The sequence below is a fragment of the Propithecus coquereli genome, unplaced genomic scaffold (genome assembly GCF_000956105.1).
Source record: "Propithecus coquereli isolate 6110/MARCELLA unplaced genomic scaffold, Pcoq_1.0 Scaffold155, whole genome shotgun sequence".
NCBI lineage: Eukaryota > Metazoa > Chordata > Mammalia > Primates > Indriidae > Propithecus > Propithecus coquereli.
The window spans coordinates 381,998-393,901 of NW_012139969.1; the positions used below are offsets into that span (position 1 = coordinate 381,998).

The window sequence follows — 11,904 nt, forward strand, 5'->3', positions numbered from 1 at the left end:
TGGCTTCCTCCACCCATCGCTTCCACAAGATGCACCTCTGGAGTCTCCAAACCCAGTATTACAACATCCTCTGTGCTTCCTCTTGCTACCTATAGGTACCTCTTGTTCAGCCACCCTCTGAACCCACCCAGCTGCTAGCATGCTGAACATTTTATACGATAGTTCTGGGCCTGTGGTCCTGCGACCAAGCTGTTGGCACATTCTGTGCAAGTCCAAGAGTCTTAACCAATATTAAGTCCTTCACTGTTTGGTTGCATCTTTCCAACCGGGATTTTCATTACTACAGCCGTATGTGAAGCTCCTTAATGTTTTCCATTTACCTCTTTGTGCCCATTGATGGTAATGACTTGCCACTCCATTTTTGCCTGATGAAATCTTTAAGATCCAACTTGAATGCCACCTCCTCCATGAAACCTTTCCCAATTTTCCTTCAGCTAGAAGGAATCTCCCTTCTCTGAGCTCCTATGGATGTCTACATGTACATTCCTGCCTTGCCTTAGCTTTTACTGTAGCCTCTCCTTGACTGGTTCCGGAGCCCTTGGAGAGCAGAGTAAGCTCCTCAGCCAGGCCGTAGCTGCTCGCTCAGAGCAGCCGGTGCGGTGTGAATGTCGGCCTCACTCACCGTCGGCGCTCAGACAAGTGCCTGTTGTCCTGGACGCAGGGCTTTCCGTTTGCATCGCTCATTTTTAGGCGCCGAACAGAGTGGGCCGGACACAGGTCACACAAGCAGGGCAGTCTGGACATTCCAGCCCGTCGCCAGGGTACCCCTACCCGCCTCGCTGCCCGGCTCCGAATGGGTCGTGTCTGCGAAGGAAGTTAGGGCGGGCGGCTGCGATAGCTCCTCCTCCCCGTCCTCCCGGCGGATCTGAGCCCCGCAGGCCTCCCTCTAGTCCGAGGGCCTCGGGGAACTTAAGTGGCGCTGCGGAAGACGTAGGGGCCTCCGCCACGGACGCATCTCCCACTTGCGGCTAGTTTAATTAATTTATTTATATGTTTTGAAGGGAGGGGGCGTTCAATGAAGGGGAAGAGGTGGGGCGAGGCGGGAGGCGGGCCCAGGGTGACTGACGTGAGCGCCGGGGAGCCAATGGCCCGTGGGGGGCGTTCCCCCCATTCAGGACTCCTCGCCTGGCTCGGAAGGTATGTTAGACAGCTGCTTTTAATTTGGTCCCCCCAATCTCGAGCGTTTGGGGGGCTAGTTCGCCGGCTGCTCTGTTTGGCCGGCCGGACGTTGGTGTGGGCAACGCGGGCCCCAGGACTGAGCGGGGGAGGCCGGAGTCCCGCGGCAGGCGAGGGGCAGGCCAGGAAGGCGCTCTTGGCGCCGCCCGCTCGCCAGTGTGTGTTTCCAAGCAGGGCTGGACCGCGGGGAGGGGTCGGCCCGGCCTGGGGTCGCCCATGCGCCAGCTGTGCCGTCTAGTTTGTTTCACCGGGCGGTCGGTTTCGGTAGGTTTTGGCGGCGGACTGGGAAAGGGGCGGGCAGGAGGAGATCCCCCGCTCTTGCTGTGCCTTTTCTTTAACCAGAAGAATATTGTAAAGAAGAAAAAAGGGGGGATTCTGCACACCGACTGGAACCGGGCCCGGGCTGCAGCGCCGGGGGGCAGCCCGACCCTGGCCGGCTGGGCCCGCTGAACCCGCGGCGCCGGAGTTGCTCGCGAGCCGGAGTTAGGGAGCTAGCCCGGGCCCGCGGCTTCCCCGGGTGGCCACGCCAGGCGAGGGCGGCAGCCGCCCAGGGGTTTTGTTTCTGCCCGCAAACTTGCAGGAGGGGCGGTGGGCGCGTTCCGGAGAGGCGCGGGCGCAGTGGGCCGGCGGTTGTTAAGGACTCTGGGGGCGGGGGCAATCCCAGACTGGCGGGGGGGCGGCCGGGGGCGGGAGCGGCCGCGGGAAGAGCTCCCTGCGCCTTCCCAGCAGCTCTGCGAGCCGCCGGTGCTCACCCAAGTCCCGAGCCGTGGCGCTCGAGCCGGCATTCGGCGCCGGAACCCGCTAGGCCGCGAAGCTCGGACCCGGGGTGCGAAAACCTGCAGGAACTCCGCGGCTTCGCCTCTCGGCCCCAGCTGATCCCCTGCAAACATGGAGCTGCCTCCTTGCCCGCCCACCCCCGGCGGCGGCGGCAGCGGCTCCCTTCCCCTCCCCCGGCCGTGCGCCTGCGGGCTCCCCTTCCGCGAGCTGCCGCTGCGGGCCGGACGGGCGGGGGCGAGGGAACGGCGGGTGCGCGCGCCCACGAGGGCCGGCCTGAGAGGGGCAGTGAAGGTCGGGAACTGGGAAAACAGTCTCCACGCTCGGAGTCGGGGAAGGAAGTGCATCAGCGGGCGGGGAGGGGCGCGGGGGGCGCGTCTGTCACTCGCGATGGCGGCAGCGGGCCGGCAGGCGGGGCGCCGGCGCGAGCCCTCGGGGCCGGGCCGGGCGGGGCGACGCGGGCAGAGAAGATGCAGTGCCCCGGCCTCGCAGCGCCGGGCTGCCTCGGCCTCCAAGTCTCTGCCCAGACTGTTTACTATCTACTCTGCGGCGGCTTGTGCAACCCGCCCGGAGGGGAGCTGGGGGCGGGGCCGCTTCCTCCCACCCACCTCGGGCCCTTCCCGAGGCCCCGCCTTCTCTTGTCTTACACTGGTTGGACGAGACTCCCTTTTTCCCTTCTTGGATACGGATTGGATGACATTCTTTCGAGCTCCGCCTATCGGGAGGGCGGGCTGGAGTTTAAGTTGCTAGGATTTTTTCCGTGAAGGGAGGAGAGAGGATTCCTGAGGTTACGTTGAGGCGCGAGGTCCCGCCCCTATTTATGATTGGTGGTTTCGGATAGCCCCGCCTCCTCCGGCGGAGCGAGCTCGGAGGGGGAAGTCCACCCTTGTTCCCCGCCCCCCTCCCTTTGCTCGTGAGCGCGCTCTGCACATGTGTGAGGCCCGCCTAGCTCCTCCGAACTGCCCTCCCGCCCGGAAGTCCTGGTCTCGGCGCCTTGGCGGGGGCGGGGGGTAAGAGCTGAGGAGGCACACAAAGGTTTCACCGAGGCTCGAGGTCTGGTAGCCTTCGGGGTGAAGCTAGGGAATTGCAGTGTGGAGTAGATTTGGGGAGCGTAGCTCGGGGCATTTGCAACGCGTGGGATTTGCCCTTCTGGGCAGGGGCCAAGTACTAAAGTTCTGAACCCTTGGCTTGGCTGTTTCCACGCCCCTTGACTTCCCGGAGCTTCAGCTTGAGGACTAAGCAGACGCCGGCATTGTCTTTGCTTCCCACTAAAACTGACAGCCTTGGGTTGGCCGGGAAGCCTCAGGCAAGATCCAGGGCAGCCAGTCCCCGGTGGTCAGGGAAGTCGGGGGCTGCCTCATCCTGGCCTGGGTTCTGAATGGTTTTTGATGTCCTGGTGGCAGTGCCGTGTGGCACACACTCTGGGTGGGGGAGGGTAGCCTTTGGTCAGTTCTGCTGGAGCGCCGCTTCCTGACCTCCGAGCAGTTTGGCCCGGGGGTCGCTTTCGTCGGTCTGAGTTAGAGCTCCATCCCGGGGCAGGGCTTGGCTACTTAGGAGGCTGCTCTCCCCTGTCGGCTACTCGTGGAGCTCACGATTTGCACCCGTGGCCTCGTGGCTCAAAGCCATCCTTGAAGTCAGGCCCACCTGTTGCCAGCGCTCGTTTCTGGCAGTCTCCGCTGCATTAGGGTAGGGAGGACAGTATTGGACCTAGGAGTGGGTTCCCTAGAGCCTGTCCTTTGGGGTCTCACTTAGCTCTCGGGGGGAATATCCTTTCTGCTCCAGAGAGCGGGAAGACTCTAGTCCCGCCCTCTCTCCTGGCGCTGCAAGAGCGCCCCCCAAAGCAAGGCCGGCGTCAGGCCCACGCCCTATTAAGTGAATAAATAAAAGCAACCTAGCTCTCGCAAGCACTTTGTCTCTGTGTGTTCGAGGAGGTACTATTGCCTACACAGAGGACCTAGGGACGGCCATTAACATTCTGGCCAAGGAGAAAGTGAACAGTCGTTCTTTTGTCTGTAACTCCGGACGTTTTATTCTTTCTCTGAGTGTGGCGTTTTCCCAAGGTTAATTTGTGCTGTGGCCTGTTTTGGTCTTTTCCAACTCCTTTTTCATTTCCTCAAGTCTGAGGATGTGTCCAGGTCTACCCTGGAGATCCCGAGTACCTTGTGCCTCACGCTCCGCCTTCCGGAGGCTTGCCGGGGCGGTGGCTGTTAGGGCCCGCCTTTCTTTTGGTTATCTCCGCCCTCGCAGGACTGCATCTTCAGGTCTAGGGAGTGTCGGAGTTGGGAGTGTGCAGGCACCCCTAGCAGCGAGCTGGCAACCCCTGGGTTATTTCTGGGCTTACGTCTCCCGACTGTACTCTACTTGCTGAAAGGAGCTGCCGGCTCTCCAGATATCTGTGATAAGGACGCAGCGTGCAGAATGTAGATTGTAAAGATAACTGGTTGGGAAGGATGAGGTTCTCACTCTCATTTTTTGTAAGGAGGTCCTCCCCGGTGATACTGCTGCAGCCTGTCCCCTTCAAATCCCAGAGTATGGGGGCTCCGCTGCTGAGCTCCCCGTCACCCCCTGTCTCGGCCCTGGAACTCGGAGCTTCAATCTCTAGTGTAAACATTCCACAAAAGGACTGCTAAGGTTCAGCCTCCTCGCGCTGGGCAGAATCCGTTCCTTCCTAGACGGGCGCCCTGGCCAATGGGAGCTCCTACCGGCGCCACGGTATCCAATCCGACTGCTGGGGGCGGGGGCTGGCCCGGCAATGTGGTAGGTGGAGCCTGTTTCACTTAACAGACATTTTACCCCACATCGGTTACTTACCTTCCTGGGGCGGTGGGAGAGCCAGGGTTAGCCTTCCAATGCGATGACCGGCGGAGGCGGGAGCCAACTTGTTAGGCCTGTGGCTGAGATGGTATTGGGCGGGATGTGTGGTGTCTTCCAATGAGACGTGAAGAGCTTCCCTGGTTCCTCCAATGGTGTTGCGGCTTGGGGGTGGGATTCAGCTATCTGTCTCCAATAGGCGGGGTTGAGTTAGGGAAGCTCCCCGCCAATAGGGGCGTGGAGAAGGTGAGCGGCTCCCCTCCCCTCCCAGTCGAGGGGGAAGGGGCGGGAAGTAGGCAGGCGGGGCGCAGTGATTGGCTACATCTTTGACGGGCGGATAATGCGTCCTGTGGCGGAACGAAGCTGAGTCTTCCCTCTGCGGGGCGGGCCGGGGGAGTGGGCGGGATTTCCCGGGTAACAGAGAAGCGGCCGCGGCGGTAGAGGCGGCGGAGACGGTTTCTCCATCTTCCCCCCTCCCCTTCCCCCCTCGGAGTTTCCCTCCCTCCCTCCCTCCCTCCCAGTCTGGGCACCGGGGCCTGTGACCGCTTCGTTAGTGGAGAGGTAGCTGCCAGCCCGCTTCGGCAGGCCTGTGCCCCGTGCCGTTCTCGGGGCCTCCCTGCTGAGCCCGAGGGTCACGCCGAGAGGGACACGCAGTGACGAGCGGGTGAAGCAGCTTTGCGGTGAGAGCACGCCGGCCAGGGGTTCGGGCGGGAGGCTGGTGTGGCGGGTAACGCGGGGATCGAGGGTGTGTATTTTTAGGGGGGCTGACCTCCTCGGCTTCCCGTAGAGCAGACGGGCGGGAGGTGTGTGGCTGTGTGAGGGGGGTGGGGGGCGGAGCGGGGCAGCGCTCCGTGCGGGAGGGGGAGGAGAGCGCAGTCCCGGTGCGCGCGGAGGGGGCGGGCGCTCGCGCCGCCGCTCGGGGGCGGGGCCGGCGCGCGCGTGCGATTGTGGAGGAGGGGCGGGGCCGGCCCCGCGCCCGGCGCTGTTTGCGGCCGACCACCTTCCAGCCTCTCGGGCGGGCGGGGCCTCCGGCGAGCGGCCGCGCTCCAGCCTGCTGGGGCGGGGGACTCCTGCAGGGTCTCTCGCGTGTGGCTTCTGGGCGCGGCAGGGAGGGGGCGTGAAGTCTGCGTTCCTCCGCCTTCGGGGATCCGGTTGGCCGGAGGGGCTGTACCGAGCTACGATGCCACTCCCCTTTGCCGTCCCCCTGCTCTGAGTTTCCGCCTCCTTGGCGGTAAGGCGGTGCTAGGGAAATCCCGCTGTCGGGTCTGGCTGCGAGTCTGGGCGCCTAGGTCCGCCCCGCCCATGTCCCTGTGGGGTGGGCAGGGCCCGCCGGGGAGTTGCGGAGGTGTCGGGACTTACTCCTGCGGCTCGCCCTTGCGTGGTGCCTAGGGCGCAGGGCCGGCTGCCAGAGCTGTTGTCTCCGCTTTGCTCCGCGCAGCGTGGATGGCTCGCGCGGCCAGGAGAGCGGGAGCATGGCCACCGCCACTCCCCTCTTGGTTGTAACTCTTGGGGCGAGGTGCTCAAGGTCCTCTGCCAGCAGTGTGTGCTGCTGGTGGTGATCGTGCTGCCGCGGCGGTGGGGTGGGGGAGGAGCGGGGAGCCCTCGGAGAGTAGAACTGTGGCCGGGGACAACCTTTCCTGGAGTTCCCTTGATGTTCAGTTACTGTGGCTGTACGGGGCGGGGCTTCCTTTGAGCCAATGGGGTGGTGGGTACTAAACTTGGCGACTGTTTCGGTGCCTTAGGACTTTAAACTCGGTTAGCCGTGAAAAGGCAGTGGAAGCTCCTGCTCTTCACAAGGCTCAGTTTTAAAACAGGAAGGTTTGGATTTACATTTTAATTTCAAAACTGATCTGTTTTAAAGATGGTGATTTAAAAAAAACTCAGACGTTGAATAAAATACTCTAATTTCTTCGACACTTGTAGTTTTGAGTGCTTTCGTTGTACAGATGGTTCTGCTGTATAAGCTTAGTTTCCCAAAGAAATGTTTCGATTTAGATAGCTATAGGTGAAGAGTCTTCTCTTTCCTGTTTGATGTAATTCTGTTAGACCATCTAGACCACCTTCTATTAATAGTCCATAGAACATAGTGTTCTTGCGCTTTTTATTTCGGAGTAGGGTGAAGTTGTGGACTAGTGTAGCCTTCTGTATGTGTATTTCCCTCCAACCTGTCTGTATTGGGGAGTGGCCTTAAGGCATTTCAGATTGAATGTATGTATACATAATCACATTAGATAAGGTTTTTCCTCTGACTTGATATGTTGTCTTTTCCTGTTAAGAGAATTAACTGTTTTTGACATTTTTCATGGGAAAATAAACATGGTATCAGTGTGTGTTTATGCTCTGACATGTGAATGAGCCTCTGGTTAGTTATTTGAGCTGAAGTTAATTTCTGGATGTGTGCTTTGGTCAGTAGGGGCTGAGAGTTCGGTGCCCTGTGGTATGCTCATGGGAAGACAGTCCCACCTTCTCAGCTAAGGAAGTTGCAACAGCAGTAGTAGCACTTTAGTTAATGATAGCTGTAATAGAATTGGTGTGGAGACTAAAAGCCTGGGTGTTTTTCCTGATGCTGTAAACTGGCAAAGACAGTGGAGAATGTTGTACAACTGAGGAAAGTTTGGTCAGTACATAATTGTTCTCACCATTTGTGGTACTATATACTGGGAAACACAAAAGAACCTAATTCATACCCTTAAAAATAATGTTGTTTGGCTGGTATGCCAGGGTCAGAAGTTCCACATAGGCTTTCAGGATTCAGGTAAGAACTTGGTTAGGCAGTATTAGGTAAATTTTCATAAATGCTTCTTACTTTCTGGATATCAGCATTTTATACTATAGTTTTGAGACAAGTTAAATACCTTAGAAAGATTGACATTTTTTAATAAAGAAGGTTTCAATAGTTGACCTAAAGAGTAAGACTTTTTTTTTCTTTTTTAAGGAAGGAGGTGTGTAGTAATTTGATAAGATTCCTGGTGAAGCATAGATCTGTTTACATCTTGCATTTATCAGTGCAAATAGGCAAGATACTGGAGAGCTATGCAGGGCAGATGTTAGTACCTGGGAATTTCAATTGGAATTAAAAGGTTATGTCAGCAGGGCGCTGCGGCTTATGCCTGTAATCGTAGCACTTTGGGAGACCGAGGTGGGTCAGGAGACCATCCTGAGCACGAGCGAGACCCCATCTGTACAAAAAAGTAGAAAAATTGGCTAGGCGTGGTGGTGCGTGCCTGTAGTCTAGCTACTCAGGAGGCTGAGGCAGGAGAATCACTAGAGCCCGGCAGTTTCAGGCTGCAATGAATGATGATGACACCACTGTACTCTAGCCGGGACAACATAGTGAGACCCTGTTTCAAAAAAAAAAAAAGTTACGGGGGTCTTCAGAGGTCTAGTGCAGTGCTTTTCAAGGCTTTCTCACTCTTCTGGATAATTCCACCAGACAAGAGTTTGTTAAGCTTCACTTTACCCAAGCAGTCTGGTTTTGGAGTCCCTCAACTCTATACTTCAGCTGCCTCTGTCTATGGATAGTGAACAAAGAAGAAACAGTGTGCTTTTTATTTTATTTTTTTTAGAGACAGGGTCTTGCTTTGTCACCCAGGCTGGAGTGCAGTGGTGCTGTCGTAGCTCACAGCAACCTCAAACTCCTGAGCTCAAGTGATCCTCCTGCCTCAGCCTCCCGAGTAGCTGGCACTACAGGCATGTGCCACCACACCTGGCTAGTTTTTTAATACTGTGTAGAGCTGAGGTCTTGCTTTGTTGTCAGGCAGGTTGAACTCCTGGCCTCAAGCAGTCTTTCCACCTTAGCCTCCCCAGGTGACAGGATTACAGGTGTGGGCCACCCAGCCTGGCCTCAATGTGCTGTTTTAAAAAAATTTGTGGTAAAATATGCATAACAAAATTTACCGTTTTAAACATTTTTCAGTTCAGTGGCATTAAATACATTCCCATTGTTGTGCAGCCATCACCACCATCCATCCTTAGAACTTTTTCATCTTCCCAAACTGAAACTCTGTATCCATTGAATAATAGCTCCCCATTCCACCTCCCCCTAGCCCTGGCAAACACCTTCTCCTTTATGTCTCTGTGAATTTGGCTACTCTAGGTATTGTATATAAGTGAAATCAGATAGTATTCATCCTTTGTTTCTGGCTTATTTCACTTAGCATAATGTCTTCAAGGTTAATCCGTGTTGTAACCCGAGTTAGAATTTCCTTTTTAAGGCCAAATAATATTCCACTGTGTATGTAATACCACATTCTATCTATTTGTTGATGAACACTTCATTGCTGCCACTTTTTGGCTATTGTTAATAATGGTGCTGTGAACATTAGTATACAGTTACCTGTTCAAGTGCCTGCTTTCAGTTTCTTTGGGTATATAACTAGAAGTAGAATTACTGGGTCATATGGTGATTCTATTTTTTCTTTTTTTTTTTTTTTTTTTTTTTTTTTTTTTTTTTTTTTTTTTTGAGACAGAGTCTCACTCTTTTGCCCGGGCTAGAGTGCCGTGGCGTCAGCCTAGTTCACAGCAACCTCAAACTCCTGGGCTCAAGCGATCCTTCTACCTCAGCCTCCCGAGTAGCTGGGACTACAGGCATGTGCCACCATGCCCAGCTAATTTTTTTCTATATATTTTTAGTTGTCCGATTAATTTCTTTCTTTTTTAGTAGAGACGTGGTCTTGCTCTTGCTCAGGCTGGTTTCGAACTCCTGAGCTCAAGCAATCCGCCCGCCTCGGCCTCCCAGAGAGCTAGGATTACAGGCGTTAGCCACCATGCCCGGCCTGGTGATTCTATTTTTAATTCTTTTGAGGAACCATTAGTGTGTTCTTGAAAGCAGCTTTGAGGGAAAATATTGGGACTCAGATTCTACAGGTGAATTGAGTCAACACTCATTTTTTGATCATCTGCTTGAATAGCTCTGGGCTGACATCAGAAGAGTCTTGTTCCCAAGAATTTAACTTCTTATATGGAAAGGGAAAGAGACATATGATTTTACTGCACGTGAATGAGGGTTGGGTGCCTTAACAATCAAGTAGGAAGTGCTATAAGGAATTCTAAGGAGGGGCAGTCCATCTTTGGAGTGGAGCAAGAGAGGAACTGAATGAGAAACAAGAAGAAGGTGAAATCTGAGATCCAGTGGATGTGAGTGGTTAAATGACCTTAGACAACTCACCCAAAGTGCCCCAGAGAGCACTTTGGAATGTTAGTAGTGGTGATATCACGTTGAACTTGAATTCTCTCTTGAAGTCTTTATTCCAGAGCTTGTGAACTACGGTCTCTTCAGTTTGCAGACCTGATCCCTTCTACTACTTTGGAAGGTATTTAAGAAACACAAGCAGGGCACGGTGGGGCACTCCTGTAATCCCAGCTATTCAGGAGGATGGCTTGAGCCCAGGAATGCACTATGATCATTACCTGTGAATAACCTCTACAGTCCAGCCTGGGCAACATAGCAAAACCCCTGTCAACAACAACAAAAAAAGAAATTTAAAAAAAAAAAGAATCACAGTAAAGAAATTATAGACTTGGCATATATGTCAAGCTCAATATATATTGTTAATATGGTCAACTATTGTTAACCAATTATATTAAGCATATAATTCTGAATTTTTTATTTTATTGAGTTGGAAGTTAAATAATGTGGTAACCTATCTAGTCTGTGAATCAGAGTTTTGCCATTATTATATCCTTTGGTTTTTTTTTTTTGTTTTTTTTTTTATGAGGCAGGGTCTCTCTGTGATGCCTGGGCTGGAGTGCAGAGGTGCTACCATAGCTCACTGTGACCTCAGATTCCTGGGCTCAAGAGATCTTTCCACCTCAGCTTCCCAAAGTGCTGGGATTACAGGCATGAACCATTGCTGGCACTGACAGTTTTCAAAAAAAAAATATGAATTCTGATTGTCTTTAGACAATTATCTGTCTTTTAAAAACACATTAAAAAAGAAAACCTTGGCTTCCTATAATTGTGTAAATTTCTCTTTTTTCAAAGGACTAGCTACAGGGGATTTGTTTTCAGTCTGTTGCAAGCAAATACATAGAGGTTTTGTCCTTATACATATGCAGGGCAACTGTCTGATACTGGCTTTCTTTAGAGATTGCGGCACCAGTAGCTCCCAATCTATCCAGATTGGGATTTAATTTTCTAGCCTCAGTGCCCAAGACAGTGCTGGCACCTGGTAGGTGATATGTTGTTTACAAACTGAACTCTAATGGCATTTAAAATTTTTCTAACTAGAGGCTACCTTTGTTTAGTCACAGTTGGCTTTATGCCACACTAGAAAAAAATATTTTTCTTGGGACCACGGTGTTTTATTACGAAAATAGAAAACTTTAAAAACAAAAGGATGCTTTCTAATGTAATGAAAAATTGTTATTTTTTTATTGTTTCCTGTGTGTGAGTTATATGCAACTTGATAAATAGTTCTCATGGCTCCCAAGGTGAAGAGATGTGAGAGCTACATATGCATCATCAGGCCCTGGGCTCAAAACTTATGTGAGTTAAATACAACTCACATGGCAGTTAATTTGTTAAAGGTACTTAGGCGTTTATTGGTGGCAGTTTCTTTTTTTTTTTTTTTTTTGACAGGGTCTCGCTTTTGTTGCCCAGGCTAGAGTGAGTGCCGTGGCGTCAGCCTAGCTCACAGCAACCTCAAACTCCTGGGCTCAAGCGATCCTCCTGCCTCAGCCTCCCCAGTAGCTGGGACTACAGGCATGCGCCACCATGCCCGGCTAGTTTTTTCTGTATATTTTTAGTTGGCCGATTAATTTCTTTCTAATTTTAGTAGAGACGGGGTCTCGCTCTGGCTCAGGCTGGCCTCGAACTCCTGAGCTCAAACAATCCGCCCGCCTCGGCCTCCCAGAGTGCTAGGACTACTGGCGTGAGCCACCACGCCCGGCCTGGTGGCAATTTCTGACTGCTGTACTTCTTTTTTTGCCCCTTCTTTTGCTTTTGACCTCCCTTTCTGTCTTGTGTGTCTGCATGTTACTTGAATTTAATGGCATCATGATAGTGGATCTTTCTTTAGTCCTGCCGGTACCCTCCAGGGCTGGATTTAACTAGACTTGACTGACTTGACTAGGCTCTTGAGGAATATACAGTTCCATAATCCCTTATTTGCATTTCTTTTTTTTTTCTTTTTTTTGAGACAG

At 53.2% G+C, this 11,904-nt stretch overlaps 1 protein-coding gene across 2 annotated transcripts in view; it reads left to right on the top strand.

Annotated features, from left to right (window-relative positions):
* Nucleotides 1–1,083: 1,083 nt before the first annotated feature.
* SIN3A (SIN3 transcription regulator family member A) overlaps nt 1,084–11,904 on the top strand; it is a 66,235-nt gene continuing 55,414 nt past the window's right edge. Inside the window, exon 1 of one of the 2 annotated variants that reach the window (XM_012640581.1) lies at nt 1,084–1,137. The gene's annotated coding sequence lies outside the window, so the exon portion shown is untranslated. Of the gene's footprint in view, nt 1,138–5,170; nt 5,442–11,904 lie in introns of those variants that run through there. The other variant, XM_012640582.1, reaches the window with a different exon arrangement.